Source organism: Arvicanthis niloticus, chromosome 17 (assembly GCF_011762505.2).
Source record: "Arvicanthis niloticus isolate mArvNil1 chromosome 17, mArvNil1.pat.X, whole genome shotgun sequence".
In the NCBI taxonomy this organism is placed as follows: domain Eukaryota; kingdom Metazoa; phylum Chordata; class Mammalia; order Rodentia; family Muridae; genus Arvicanthis; species Arvicanthis niloticus.
This window is the reverse complement of record NC_047674.1, coordinates 16425078-16437863: the sequence shown is the minus strand read 5'-3', so window position 1 is coordinate 16437863 and position 12786 is coordinate 16425078. Positions and strand designations below refer to the sequence as shown.

General features: G+C 45.1%; 1 long non-coding RNA gene across 1 annotated transcript; it reads left to right on the top strand.

Moving 5' to 3' along the window:
- Window positions 1–276: 276 nt before the first annotated feature.
- LOC143434816 (uncharacterized) lies at window positions 277–11947 on the top strand. The gene is made up of 3 exons (XR_013104597.1): window positions 277–382; window positions 5581–7077; window positions 10406–11947. It is a non-coding gene; the product is annotated as an uncharacterized LOC143434816 (long non-coding RNA).
- The last annotated feature ends 839 nt before the right edge of the window (window positions 11948–12786 follow it).

Here is a 12786-nt window from a genome sequence, read left to right as displayed (position 1 = left end):
CTGGCAGGTGTCCTTCAGAGCCAGCAAGGGTGAGGTTCTCCCCAAACTCTTTATAAAGTATCCATTTTGATGTTCTCCTAGTGGCCCTTTAAGATATGGTTGATACGTGAGAGAGTAACTGTGGTGGTTTGAATATGCTTAACCCAAGGAGTGGCACTATTGGGAGGTGTGGTCTTGTTGCAGTAGGTGTGGCCTTGTTGGAGGAAGTGAGGTGCTGTGGGGGTGGGCTTTGAAACCTCTCCTCCTAGCCACATGGGATCCAGTCTGCTCCTGGATTCCTTTGGGTGAAGATGGAGAGGTACTCTCAGCTCCTCCTGCACCATGCCTGCCTGGATGCTGCCCTGCTTTCCGACTTGATGATAATGGACGGAACCTCTGAACTGTAAGCTAGCCCCAAAGAAATGTTGTCTTTATAAGAGTTGCCTTGGTCATGGTGTCTCTTCACAGCCGTGGAAACCATAACTCAGACAGTAACTTAACAGCCTCCCCTGACTTCACATTGAGGGACATGCTGTGCTGACAGATATGTCCTTCTCACTGGAGGTCTTGGGAACCTCCAGACCCAGCTGAATAGGGAGATAGACACTTGGTCTGGAGCAAAAATATCCAGCTGCCACAAAGCCTGTGAGCCAAAGATTGTGTGTGCTGCTCCGAGGTAGGAGGGAATAAACACGAAACCATGGTGTTTGGTTTTCTGTTTTTCCAGGTCTCACTCTTTCCATCCTCCTCTGGAGATTCGTCTTGTCCCTGTTTCCTAAATCCCTGTAAGAGGTAGTTGTAAATTTTTTTTAAAAAACTGATTTTCTGTCCAGAGAACACAGAAACTTATCTGCTTCTCAGTCCAGCCTGCTTTAAAATCAGCTTTCCCTGAAATTCCCATGGTTGCAATTTGTGGGCAAAAATTTGACACCAAACACAAAGAGGCAGCATGTATATCTCAGGAACAAACAAAACAAAACCCCCAAACTTTACATGACCAAAGAGTTACATAACATTTAATTATCAACTTCCTTGTAATTAAGAGAGGAGCTAGGAGGAAAGCGAGCTACCAGCCAATGAGATTGAAGGCTATTGGCTCGGGAAGATTAACTGCCGAGCCACACACTGTTTTCAATTGCCTCTTTCTGTGGGCAAAATAAAGAGAGTTCTCAGTAGCTGCAGGAGGTGTCTCCTAGATCTAGTACCTTCAGTGAGGAATGAAGACCGACCTGCACACAAGGCACAGTAAAAGGAAGACAAAACTCCGCCATCTTGTCTCTCCTCCAGGAGAGGGGATGTGGCAGAGCTGAGGTGTGGGGATTTCAGGGCCAGGTCACACTCTAACCATCTGGCCATGTGATATGTTTGCAGCGCTCAATGTGTGAAAGCTAGAGCAGTGGTGCTTGTCACTGTCGTCAGGGGGAAAAACTCTCCTTCCAAAACTAGAAATTATTTGGAGGTTTCAGAAGACTCCCCTGCTTCAGACATAAACATAGTCGGCCACTCCCGCTATTTTGTTCAAAATGATACCGGTTGTGTATGTCTGTCTTAATTGTCAGAAAACTAAGCATTTGATTGTTGAAGCCACATAACCAACTCTTCTCTCTCGCACAAATCCAAATTTCCGCCCCAGGGATTCTGACCCATAGTGTTGTCACTTCCACCAGGGCCACAAGGGGGTGTTGTGGAAGCCCAGCGGCCCATTCACTTTCCTGTAGGAGCCAGAGCCACACTGTGACATTTTAGTCAGCTTGACACCACTGGGCAACATTTCCAACCAGTCTGAGGGTGTTAGGTCTCAGGGCTCCACTGAGCATAAAAGCTCCCCTCAAAAGGGACATGACAGCCAAACGTGTGTTTCTAATGGGCACACCAGGAGTGACAAGGGCTCTATTCCCAGTGCTAGGACAACCCTGCTCGCGGACTGGGGAGCCAGGCCCACCCATCAGCCCATCCATCCCATAGTTCACTACAAACCCATGCGAAGCCTCATCGGGTGCTAATAAAAAGAAATCTGTATGCTTTCCTTGGAAGGAAAAGTCAAGACACATCCCGCTGCCAGTTACATTGCTCTTCCCTGGAGTGTGTGGGGCTAAGGAAGACTCCATCCGCCAAGGCCCACTGTGAGTGTGCTCCACTTCCTGAAGAGTGGGAGGTGTTTGGCTGCAGTCTCCAGCGGCTTTCAGAATCCTGCCTAACCATCCGTTTTCATTACAAACCCCCTCCTTTGAGTCAGAGAAATTACAGCTCACAGACTTGGCTAATTTGCATGCTTCCCAATTATATACCTTGATGCAAACAAGAGAATTCAAGCGTTTAGTAGGAACAATGGCTGAAGACTGAAATAAACGGAGCCCCTTAATCATCATCTGAGGGATTCTGACTTGTAGGCTGACATAAACAAAAGAGGCCGTCCAGTCTGGGTGGTGGAGCTGGAAGGCTTTGTGATCTCTTTTTTCTTTTTTTCTTTTCTCTTCTCTTCTTTTTCCCACATTCTTGGAGCTAGCAAGGCATACAAACAAACATAAAATCCTGACAGCAAAATGTATTTGGTTGCTCACTGGAAATCTTAAATGCTCCACAGAGTGGAAGTTTTTTGTTTTGTTTTTGTTTGGTTTTGGGTTTTTTTTTTTTGTTTTTGTTTTTTTGTTTTTGTTTTTTCCTCCCACTTCTTCTTGGCAGTTTCTCTGTTCCCAGACCTTTAATCCTGAAGATTCTGGGATCTGAAGACAAAGGGATGTTTTGCTGTTTGTGGTTGTTGAGTTACAGGTTCAGACAAGAGATTGTGATTGACAAAACAAATACCCACTGTGCTCCCTCCCGTCCCCTCCCCACTCTGTCTCTTCCCTCCACCCACTCCTCCCCCGACCCTGGCCAGCTGTATCCAATCTGGGAAGCTGGGATAGGCTGACTCAGTCTTCTCAGCGGGCAGGCAGACAGTTTGGGGCTCTCTCCTAAATCTGAACCCATGACTTCACTCTGAGCTCCCAGGCTGCACAGCGCACGGTCATTTCTTGCCCCTACGTCCTATTAGTCTCTGCATTCTGCCTGCTGCAGTCCACCCTGCACCACTGACATGAAATTACAAGTCACCAAGGCCAGTCACTCCCGCAGAGATGCCACATTTCCTGGCCCTGCCGGGCTGCTTGCCAATTGTGTCTCATTGGCCCTGTAGTCCCTGTATCTCTTCTGATTCTCCATCACAGATCTCTTAACGGGTACTCCTGTGCTGACAATGGCTTGATGTCCCATAAGCCCCTCCTAAGTTTAATGTGACAAGTTGGTAATGCACTCAAGACTCATTCTACTGAAGGCGACCCTGGGATCGGAGTTCTCTGCCACCACCCTAGCATAGGGCAGGACTGAACCACATGGACTAACCTGGAAAATATTCACACTTAGAATCAGATGTGGTGTTTCTACTGAGTGCTTATCACTTTCATACCACCATAATGTCAACATTCTGAAGTGGGGACTGTCACCACATAAAGCACTATGCGTGTGTGTTTGCCCCTAAGGGCTGCTAAAACAAATCACCAATAGCAGAGTATCTCAGGCAGGAGGTTCTGAGGGGCTTGGGTATCTGTCTAGCTTCTGGTAAAATATGGTTCCTCTCTCTGCCACCATATCCAGTTTGACCTCCTTCTAGCATTTTCTCTGTGGGTATGTCTTATGTGTCTGTCTGGTTATAAAGACACTAGCCATTGGATTCAGAGTGACTAGTCTATCCCTGGGAACCCGTCTGAACTTGATCCCACCTGCAAAGTGTTCACTCCATAGGGTCCTGTTTGAGTCTTGAACTTTTCTTTCAACTCTGGCCATTGTAATAGACGTGTGACATTCAGAATCACTAACTACCTTTCAGCCTTTCATGAAAGAATTCTTTATCAGCCTCTATACTTTCTGGGCATTAATTGTGTAGAACCCTGTTCTAAGTCACTTCACACTGTGAGAAAAAGTGGCCTGAGGCTGTGCCCTGCCCTGAGTGACTGCACTTTATAAAGCCAACTTTACCTGAGTGCAGTTGCAGGAGTCGGTGACTCCTCGTCTTCAGGCATTTAACATCATCAGCATTCATCCAGGACAGCTACGAGGAACAGGCTGGAAAATGGCTTATTCATGCAAGTCAAAAGGTATCAAAAAAAAAAAAAAAAAAAAAAAAAGACAGGATCAAAAGTAAGTGTTTTAGTTAGAAAAGATGACAGAGGTTCTGGTTAGTCAACAAAATGATGGACTGGGTATTAGGACTGTCTTGTACCTCACTGGTACAATTAGGAATAAGTATGCTCTAATTGTATTTTGAGAGAAAAGTTTTACTTTAACAGGAAGAGTGATATGTAGGAGGAGCTAAGTGGGAAGGAGTACTGAGAGGAAGAGATGGAGTAAGGAGAGAGGATGAAGGAGAGGAGAAGCTAGGTGATGAGAGAGAGAAAGAGAGAGGGGGCATGGAGGCAGATGTTCACAGGTCTCCACCAGTCAAAGATAGTTTTTATATCTAGGTTGGGTATTGGGTTACGCTTCTGATTGAGCATTACCAAACTTATAAATCCTTTGATTAACATTTTTAAAAATCGTATAAAAGCAAAAAGGAAAGGGGGGGCATGGGACAGGGGTTTTTGTAAATAAAATATTAAATAAAATTTTAAAAAAATGTAAAAAAAAAAAAAAAGGTATCACTGGTAAACTTACCCAAGTGGGCTGGGAACACAGGGGCAAACATGCATATAAAAATGGTTGGAAAAACCAGGTTTGAGAACTTACTGAATATACCAGATCAACAGATGGTGGGGCACCACCATCTGGACCTCATAAAGAGAAAGATATAGTAATGTAACAGACACAACCCCTCTGGTTTGTTACCCAACCCAGTGCATATATGAAAGGACCAAGAGAGAGAAAGAGAAAGACAGAGAGAGAGAGAGAGAGAGAGAGAGAGAGAGAGAGAGAGAGAGAGAGAGAACACTGTCTCAGGGCTGCAGCTCAGCAGGGTCCCCACTGCTTGATGCTACCCTTTGGAAGAAGCTCCGCCTGCCACCCAAACTCTCCAAATGGTTTCCTGAGTAACAACACCTGTTGTGTCTCTCTTTGCACCTGTATCAGATCTCTGCCCCTTTGAACTCTGAGACCTCTTGTAGCCATTTTGTAACAAGCACATATATGCATATACACACATATTACTGTATGAGGTTGACTATACGATTTAAGAGAATTAGTAATTAAAATTGGTTGCAAGGAAGCTTCCTGTTTTCCCTCAGTTGTACCAACCCCAGGCCACCGGAGGCCTTTCCTTGTTGCTGCTAATTACTGTCTTTACACATCACCACCTGCACTGGGCACCAGGCTGCTCTTCAGTTAGCCTCTCATGGAGTTGTCCTGTTCATAGCACATCTGTCAGCGGACCCCTATTGAGATTCAATCAGTTGAACCCTGCGGCTTCAGCTCCTGGCCACTGATGTCATGTGTTTATGTCTGCTGTGTGTTGCTCAAAGATCCGATGTTACCTGTGCTAAATTTTCTCACCTTTGGTTCAGATTGCTAATTAGCAGCTATTCATTAACAACGGGTCCCAGAATACATCTTTAGGGCTTTCCCAAACTACAGGTGTGTGGTCGTCTCTTCAGAGTGACTGTAGTACGTTCACTGGAAACTGAGTCATTTTCTCCACTTGGAAACCAACATGGCAGCCTGCAATGAAGTCTGGATCTAATTTACAGATGGCTCTGCATGCAAGGAGGAGGTGGGTTTGAGTACACAGTTTTGCTGCTGTTTATGTATCCTTTGACCTGATGCACACCCCCCCCAAAGCCTGAGTTATTAAAATAAAATGGAAGATAAATAAGCATCTGCAGGGGAAAGCTAATGTTTAGGTGCAGAGTTCACACGCAGCAATGAGGACAGCAGGCCTGAGCTCAGGAGCACTGACCTGTTGCTTCTCAAGAAGCAAGTTCAAGGCTAGACTGTGCTACAGAGAGTTCAAAGCCAGCCTGGTCAACATAGTGAGACACTACCTCATCTTCAGAGTGCTTGTGCCAAGGATTCTTTCTGATTATCGGTACGTCTCCACTACTATGTCAGTGTATAACCTGCAGTAGATGTGTAGTTAGTGTTAAATGAGTAAGAGGTGTGTGTGTGTGTGTGTGTGTGCGTGTGTGTATTAGCCCAGACTCAATAAAATAATACTGACAGCATATCATATAATTTTGAAACTTCTTACGTAATAATGATAAGATGGAGGGGGAAAATTTTAAAAAGAGGGTCTATTAAATTCACTGGGATGAAAAACACCTGTATTAGATGTTAAATGCAATGTGTGTGTGTGTGTGTGTGTGTGTGTGTGTGTGTGTGTGTGTGTGTTTCATCCCACTGTTGATTATTTGGGAATTCTATTCATGTTTTAGTTTTAAGACATTTTTTTATCTCCACTTCACTGACAAGCCAATTGCTTAAGAATGGTATCAATTACTTGTTATAACAATTGGCTGCCTGACAAAGAGGAGATGTCTCCAGGAGAAAAGACACCTGTGGCCAAACCTGACAACCTGCATTGGATCACCAGCGACAGAGGAAGATCGATAACTTGTCCTAGTTTCTTTTCTGTTGCTATGATAAAGTAAGTCTGACAAAATCAACTTAAAGGTGGAGAGAGGTTACAGTTCCAGGTTACATAGCAGGGATGTCACCACAGGAACTTGAAAGAGGGAGTCACAGCGCCCGCATAGTCAACAGCAGAGAGAATCACAGACAGATACATGCTCCTGGCACGGCTCGCTCATCTATTCCTGCACAGTTCAGAATCCAAACCCAGAGAACGAAGCTGCCTAAATTTAGGATAGGTATTCCCAGCTCAGTTAATCCAGTCTAGAGACTCCCTCACAAACATGGCTAGTGGCATGTGGGGGCAGTGGACTCTGCCACCAGACAGAAAAATTGGTGAGGTTGGGCGAATTCAGAAACCCTGATAATTCTCATTTCTAAGAATGGTAGGTGTTTAATCTACTCCTGACCAGCTTCCTGTCCTGGGACATGTGACCACAACACCCCATGGAGAGGACTGTGACAGTCATGTAGGGGCAACACCCGAAACCTCTCCACATCCAGGTGAGGCATCCCTAGTATCTCAGAACAAGCATCTGCTTTTAGATCCCAGCCCACCCCCAAATGTATATAAGACCCTACCAACAAGGAATAAAGTACACAAGTTATTTCGTTAACGACTGTCTGTCTAATAGAGCTGTAACACCTCTGAGGAAGAGAATTCTCTCCTGAAGCTTTCATTGCTGAAAACTGCCTGAGCCTCTACCATAGCCACTTCCCACTGCTCAGTGGCCCCAACCCTGGCTCCTAGCCCCGCCCACTGCATCCCAGAGCCTTGCATCCTGCTGCCTGCCTCAGACTGCAACAGCTCCAGAGGGCAGCAGCAGAAAAGGCAGAGGCCTGGCAGCCTGCCTTGCTGTGGCTCTCCCTCCCCCTCAGAGAGCAGAAACTCTTTGGCCATTCCTGCCAGGGCAGAGCCCCCAAAGATCCCCTCAGATAGCACCCAGTAGGCAGACCAATTACTGGGAGTGGCTTGTTTCCTTGATGATTCTAGATCCAGTCAAATTAATAATTAATAGCCATCACAGATGTTTAGAGACTAAGTCAAAATGGCAGAGCCTGGTGAGGATTGTACCCAGGCGGCCTGGCCCCAGAGGTGGGTCTCCTGAATACTGTACTACACTTTTTGTAGTGTAAACAGGGGAAAATGAAGTCACCGAAACACACTAAAAATTATCCTACCTGGCTGAAGTATAGTAGAGCGGTAGAACACTTGCTTGGCATGTTTGAGGCTCTGGAGTCCAGTCATAGTATCACCAATATAAAACAAGAAAATAACTCTACAAAGTCAATGAACTTTAGCCAAAATGAGCTTTGCTCCGTGGGTCTATTAGGGATTAGTTTTTTTTATTATTGAATTTTCATATTGATTCTCTATGACATTCATGATGGAAAAATAATTATTCTTTAAAAGAATCGGTGACAGTCAGGGGGACACATATTTAGTGTTCTGCTTGGTGATGTCACAGGAGAACCTTAGCCAAGCTGTTGAGTTGTCATTGGCGGGTACCCCATGCATCAAGGCCACCAGCTGAAATGATGGCAGAGATGAGGGGCAATGGCCTTCATAACTCACCAGGGACTCAGAAGTCTAGACAGGAGTGACCCAGACATCAGAGGGCCCTTACTACAGCTGCCTCCATCTCTCACAGTGACCATGATACAGTAGTTGGGAATATCATGGAGATGAGTCCAGGGCCACAAGAGGATGTACAGTTATGACCAGACACATCACTTCACATTAGAGTCTTCAGCATCCATGGAGATCATAGAAGCTACTCCTCAGGGTCACTAGGGGTTAAGGGTATTGCTGCATTGCTATATCGCTACATTGTTATATTGCTACATTGTAATGTTGCTACATTGTTATGTTGCTACATTGTTATAGGTTGCTGTTGTTTTCATTTCCTGTGTCATACAAGGCTTCTCTATGTTGGGAAGAGATGTTGGGAAGAGGTATCCATGCCATAGTGTGGGTCACTGAATAGATTCACAGCAAGTTGAATATTGGTAGAGCTTTAGATCATCAACCCAGGCTCAGAAATTTCAAAAGCCATACAGCCATGAGTCCTGTCAAGCATTCAAGACATTTTGGGCTTGGTCTAATTGGACCTCCCTCTGCTGTTGTTGACTTAGGAAGTTGAGACTCTGGCTTCTGAAGTTCAGTATGCCAGAGGGTTGGTGTTAGGTTTAGCAGGATCGGGATAACAGGCTCCTGGTGGCCAGGGGTTAGCTACCATGGCATAAGTAGTCTCCTTAGCATCTCACTGTGATTTGGCATTAATTTTTAAGATGATGTCAATGAAATCATACTGGGGTAGGGATAATGGCTTCAGGCTCCATGCTGGTGGCAGCCCATCTCCCTGCCAGTGATCAATTACAAAGACTCTTCAGAGAATTATGACTGACTTAAGATATTTTCTGAAAACACAGTTGAGTTTTATGGCAACATACGTATTGTAAAACGTTCTTTGCTAAACATTGAAAATTCTCAGATGACAAGAATAAATGCTGTTGAGGCTGCAGAGATGGCTCAGCGGTTAAGAGCACTGACTGCTTTTCCAGAGGACGTGGGTTCAACTCCCAGCACCCACATGGTGGTTCACAACTGTCTGTAACTCTCAGATCTGACACCCTTATACAGACATATGCATGCAGGCAAAACACATAGGCAGGCAGGCAAAACACCAATGCACATAAAATAAAACTAAGTAATTACAAAAAGAGAGAGCGACAAGAGCCATTTCCTGGGACTTCCCTGTCACTTCAGTCCTTTCAAGTGTGTGTGGAGGGATGCGGGAGGGGGGTCCCTCATTTGTTCCGTGGCTTTGACTGTAGAGCTGTAAAAAGGAAGCCATGCTAATGAAGGGACATTATAAGATGCAGTCCCAAACATCTAGATCTTCCCTGCAGAGACTCATGAGAGAGAGTGGGGGGTAAGAGGGATAGTGAGGAAAAAAAAGAGGGGTAGTGGGGGGGGGGTAAGAGAGATGGTGGGTAGCTAAGGGAGATAGAGGAAGGATTTGAACAATTAATTGTTCATCTTTGTCAGAACTCATTCAGAAGCATGAATGTCAGTTTTCACCTTTTTTTCTCTTCCAATCACCTTCCACACCACTTTCCCATAACTGCATTATTTATTACACCCACACTCTGCAACACCGCCTGCCCGCCCCTCCCCAGCTCTGTGGAAGGACACAAAGGTACAGGGCTCTCCTTTCCTCTGCACATCTTGTGACCCACAGATGGCCCACAGACAGCACAAAGGTTTGTGTCTAACCACATCACACAATCCTGATAGTCTTTTCCCAGCATGAAATTCTAGCAAACTGGCCCAGGATGCCTTAAATTTACTTTACATATATTTGTAAATAGATAGGGGGTGGGGGGAGAGAAAATCCTCTCTTTGAAAAGGCTCAGTCAGAGTATTTGCGCAACTCTGGACCTCACCGCTGGGCCCCATTTTTAAACTCCAGAACAGAATTGCCAAGTCTGGGCCAATCAGAAGTCAGGCTTGTTTTATTTTTGTGGTGCTAGGAATGGAATCCAAGCCCTGCGCATTCTATACTGGCACATTACCATAGAGCTGTGTCTCCAGCCGTTCACTTTTCTTATATTCACCCTAAGTGTTTGCTATTGGCTCCCTTCCTGTTTCCATTTTTGTCGCTTTCCTGCCTTTTTTTTTCTCCCTCATCTTACTGAGATATCATTCACAACTAAGCCAGATGTCGACTGTAGTATGTTTAATATTTGACAACATGTACATACTGTAGAACATTCCCAAGATCATACTAAGCCATTTTACGGTGCTGTGTCTCTTTTATAATGAAAGCTCATGGAATGATGTCCTGCTGAAAAGAAAACTCCTCATCTTTGTGTAGGAAGCCACCATGAATGCTATCAGCCGACCCTGTTTGTTGTTGGGGAACACACAGTAATTAAGCAAGACATTTAGATCAACCAGTCTTCCATGTTTCTCATCTATGGATCCATGTTCAACTCCCAGAGTCTGTGCCTGTCTGTTTTCCTGGCCTGGGTTAAGCTCTGCTCTGGACCACAGCTCGGAGGATGTTCTCTTGCCCTTGAGACTCCTGCCTCATCATCCTGTGAGATGTCTGCGGACAGAAAAGCTACCCTGAAGCCAGATGGATCTCCTTTCCTTCTAGAAGGTTCTATTTTAATCTGTAAGCATACTAATGATAGGCAAGCTAATAAAATAAGTGGTAAGTGTATTAATATGAAGAAATCTGGAAAACAAGCACAAACCATCAGACTTCAAGGCGGATGAGGCAGAGGAAACTTACACAGAGAGAAGCTTGGGGAGGCTGCTGGGGAATGGGGAGACTGCCCTGTGAGGCAGGCAAGTTCCCCATCTAGCAGCTGCTTCTGAGCCTCCTCTGTCTAGATCAGATAGTAGACTCCTAGTTACTTAGTATTTTCTAGGGGGAAAAAAAAGGAAGCTATTGAAGAGGAAAGCCCACTGATACCCACTAACAGGCTCTTCATTAACACTGACAGATATGCATACCATCCTTCAAGCTCTAACCACGATCCCTTCTTCAGTTTTCTCTGGAAAGCCCTTTCTCCAGGTAGCTGTTCTAAGTTCCCACCTAAGGAACCTCATGGACATTAGATCACAAACTGCCCAGTTAAGATTTTGGTTACTCGGAGAAGTCCAATCACATCCTGAAGAAATCATGCCACACCTCTCGGCAGCTCACATCCTGGGACAGAGTTAAGAAGTTGTTTGTGTGGTCCAATGGCCACCCCTAACTTATGGTCTAATCAATCCTCGGATCCTCCATGTTCTTTGTCAAGTATGCTATGTTGAACTAAATTATGTGCTATGTCTCCACACCATGAAGTGGTGTAAAAGTCACACTTGTTGGCATTGTGCAGGGAATTTCTCTGAATGTTTCTCTGGCCTCCCCAGCATCGTCCTCTCATGGTGGCCATCGTTCTAACTCTTACCTTAAGTTATCCGTTTTAATGAGGCACTCTCTAAGTCTTAAAGGGCAGACTTTCCTCTCCAGTAGAGCCCTGTTGTGTTGTTTTAACACAACCATACTGTTCATTTCCAACACTTTTCCCCTCAAGGTCAAATAGTGGCCTCCGGATACCCTCTCCTAATAAAGCTAATTTCTGAAGGGTACTTGTTTGTCAGCTCTTTTTCCTGAACCAAACATATCTTCCAGTTTTATGTCTAGTAGGCAGAGACCAGAGAAACAGAGGGGCAAGAGTGGGACTATCAGTGTGTGTCATAGGCACATGGAAAAATGGAGACAGTATAGGGATATAGCTAAGTCAACAGAGTGCCTCACATACATGAAGTCCCGGGGTTCAATTCCCCAGTGTTCACAAACTGCACACAGTAGTGCACAACTATAATCCTAGCACTTGGGAATTGGAGGCAGAAGACTCAGAAGTCATTCTCCACTATAAAGTGAATTTAATGTCAGCCTGGGCTTCATGAGGTCCTGTCAAAAAAGAAAAGATGGTGGTGGTGGTGGCGGTGGTGGGGACCTACATGTCCACTGCTTCCATCAGCATGTGACCCTTTTTGTGGGTCATTTACAAGCCAGGTGCTTTTTCTATGCCTGTTCCCTTTTGTTGAACATAGCTCTGCTCTGAGATTCCCAGTCTTTCTCATTTTTGGGTGTTTTAGTTAAGATTTCTATTACTGTGATAAAAATCATGACCAAAACCAACTTGGAGAGGAATGGGTTTGTTTCATCCCACTGCTTGTAGTATATTATAAAGGGAAGTCAGGACAGGAACTCACGGCAGGACCCTGGAGGCAGGAGCTGATGCAGAGGCCATAGAGGGGTGCTGTTTGCTCCCCATGGCTTGCTCAGCCTGTTTTCCTATAGAACCCAAGACTACCAGCCCAGGTTGGGATGAGTCCATCCACAGCAAAGATTGCTCAAGAAAATGCCCCACAGGCTAATCTGGTGGGGGCATTTTCTCAACGGAGATTCCTTCTTCCCAAATGGTTCTAGCTCAGTGGTTCTCATTTATTAATACTGTGACCCTTTAATACAATTCCTCACATTGTGGTGACCCCCCAACCATAAAATTATTTCTGACACTACCTCATAACTGTAATTTTGCTACTGTTATGAATCGTAATGTAAATATCTGTGTTTTCCAATAGTCTCAGATGACCCCTGTGAAAGGGTCAGTCAACCTCCAAAGGGGTCAAGACCCACAGAG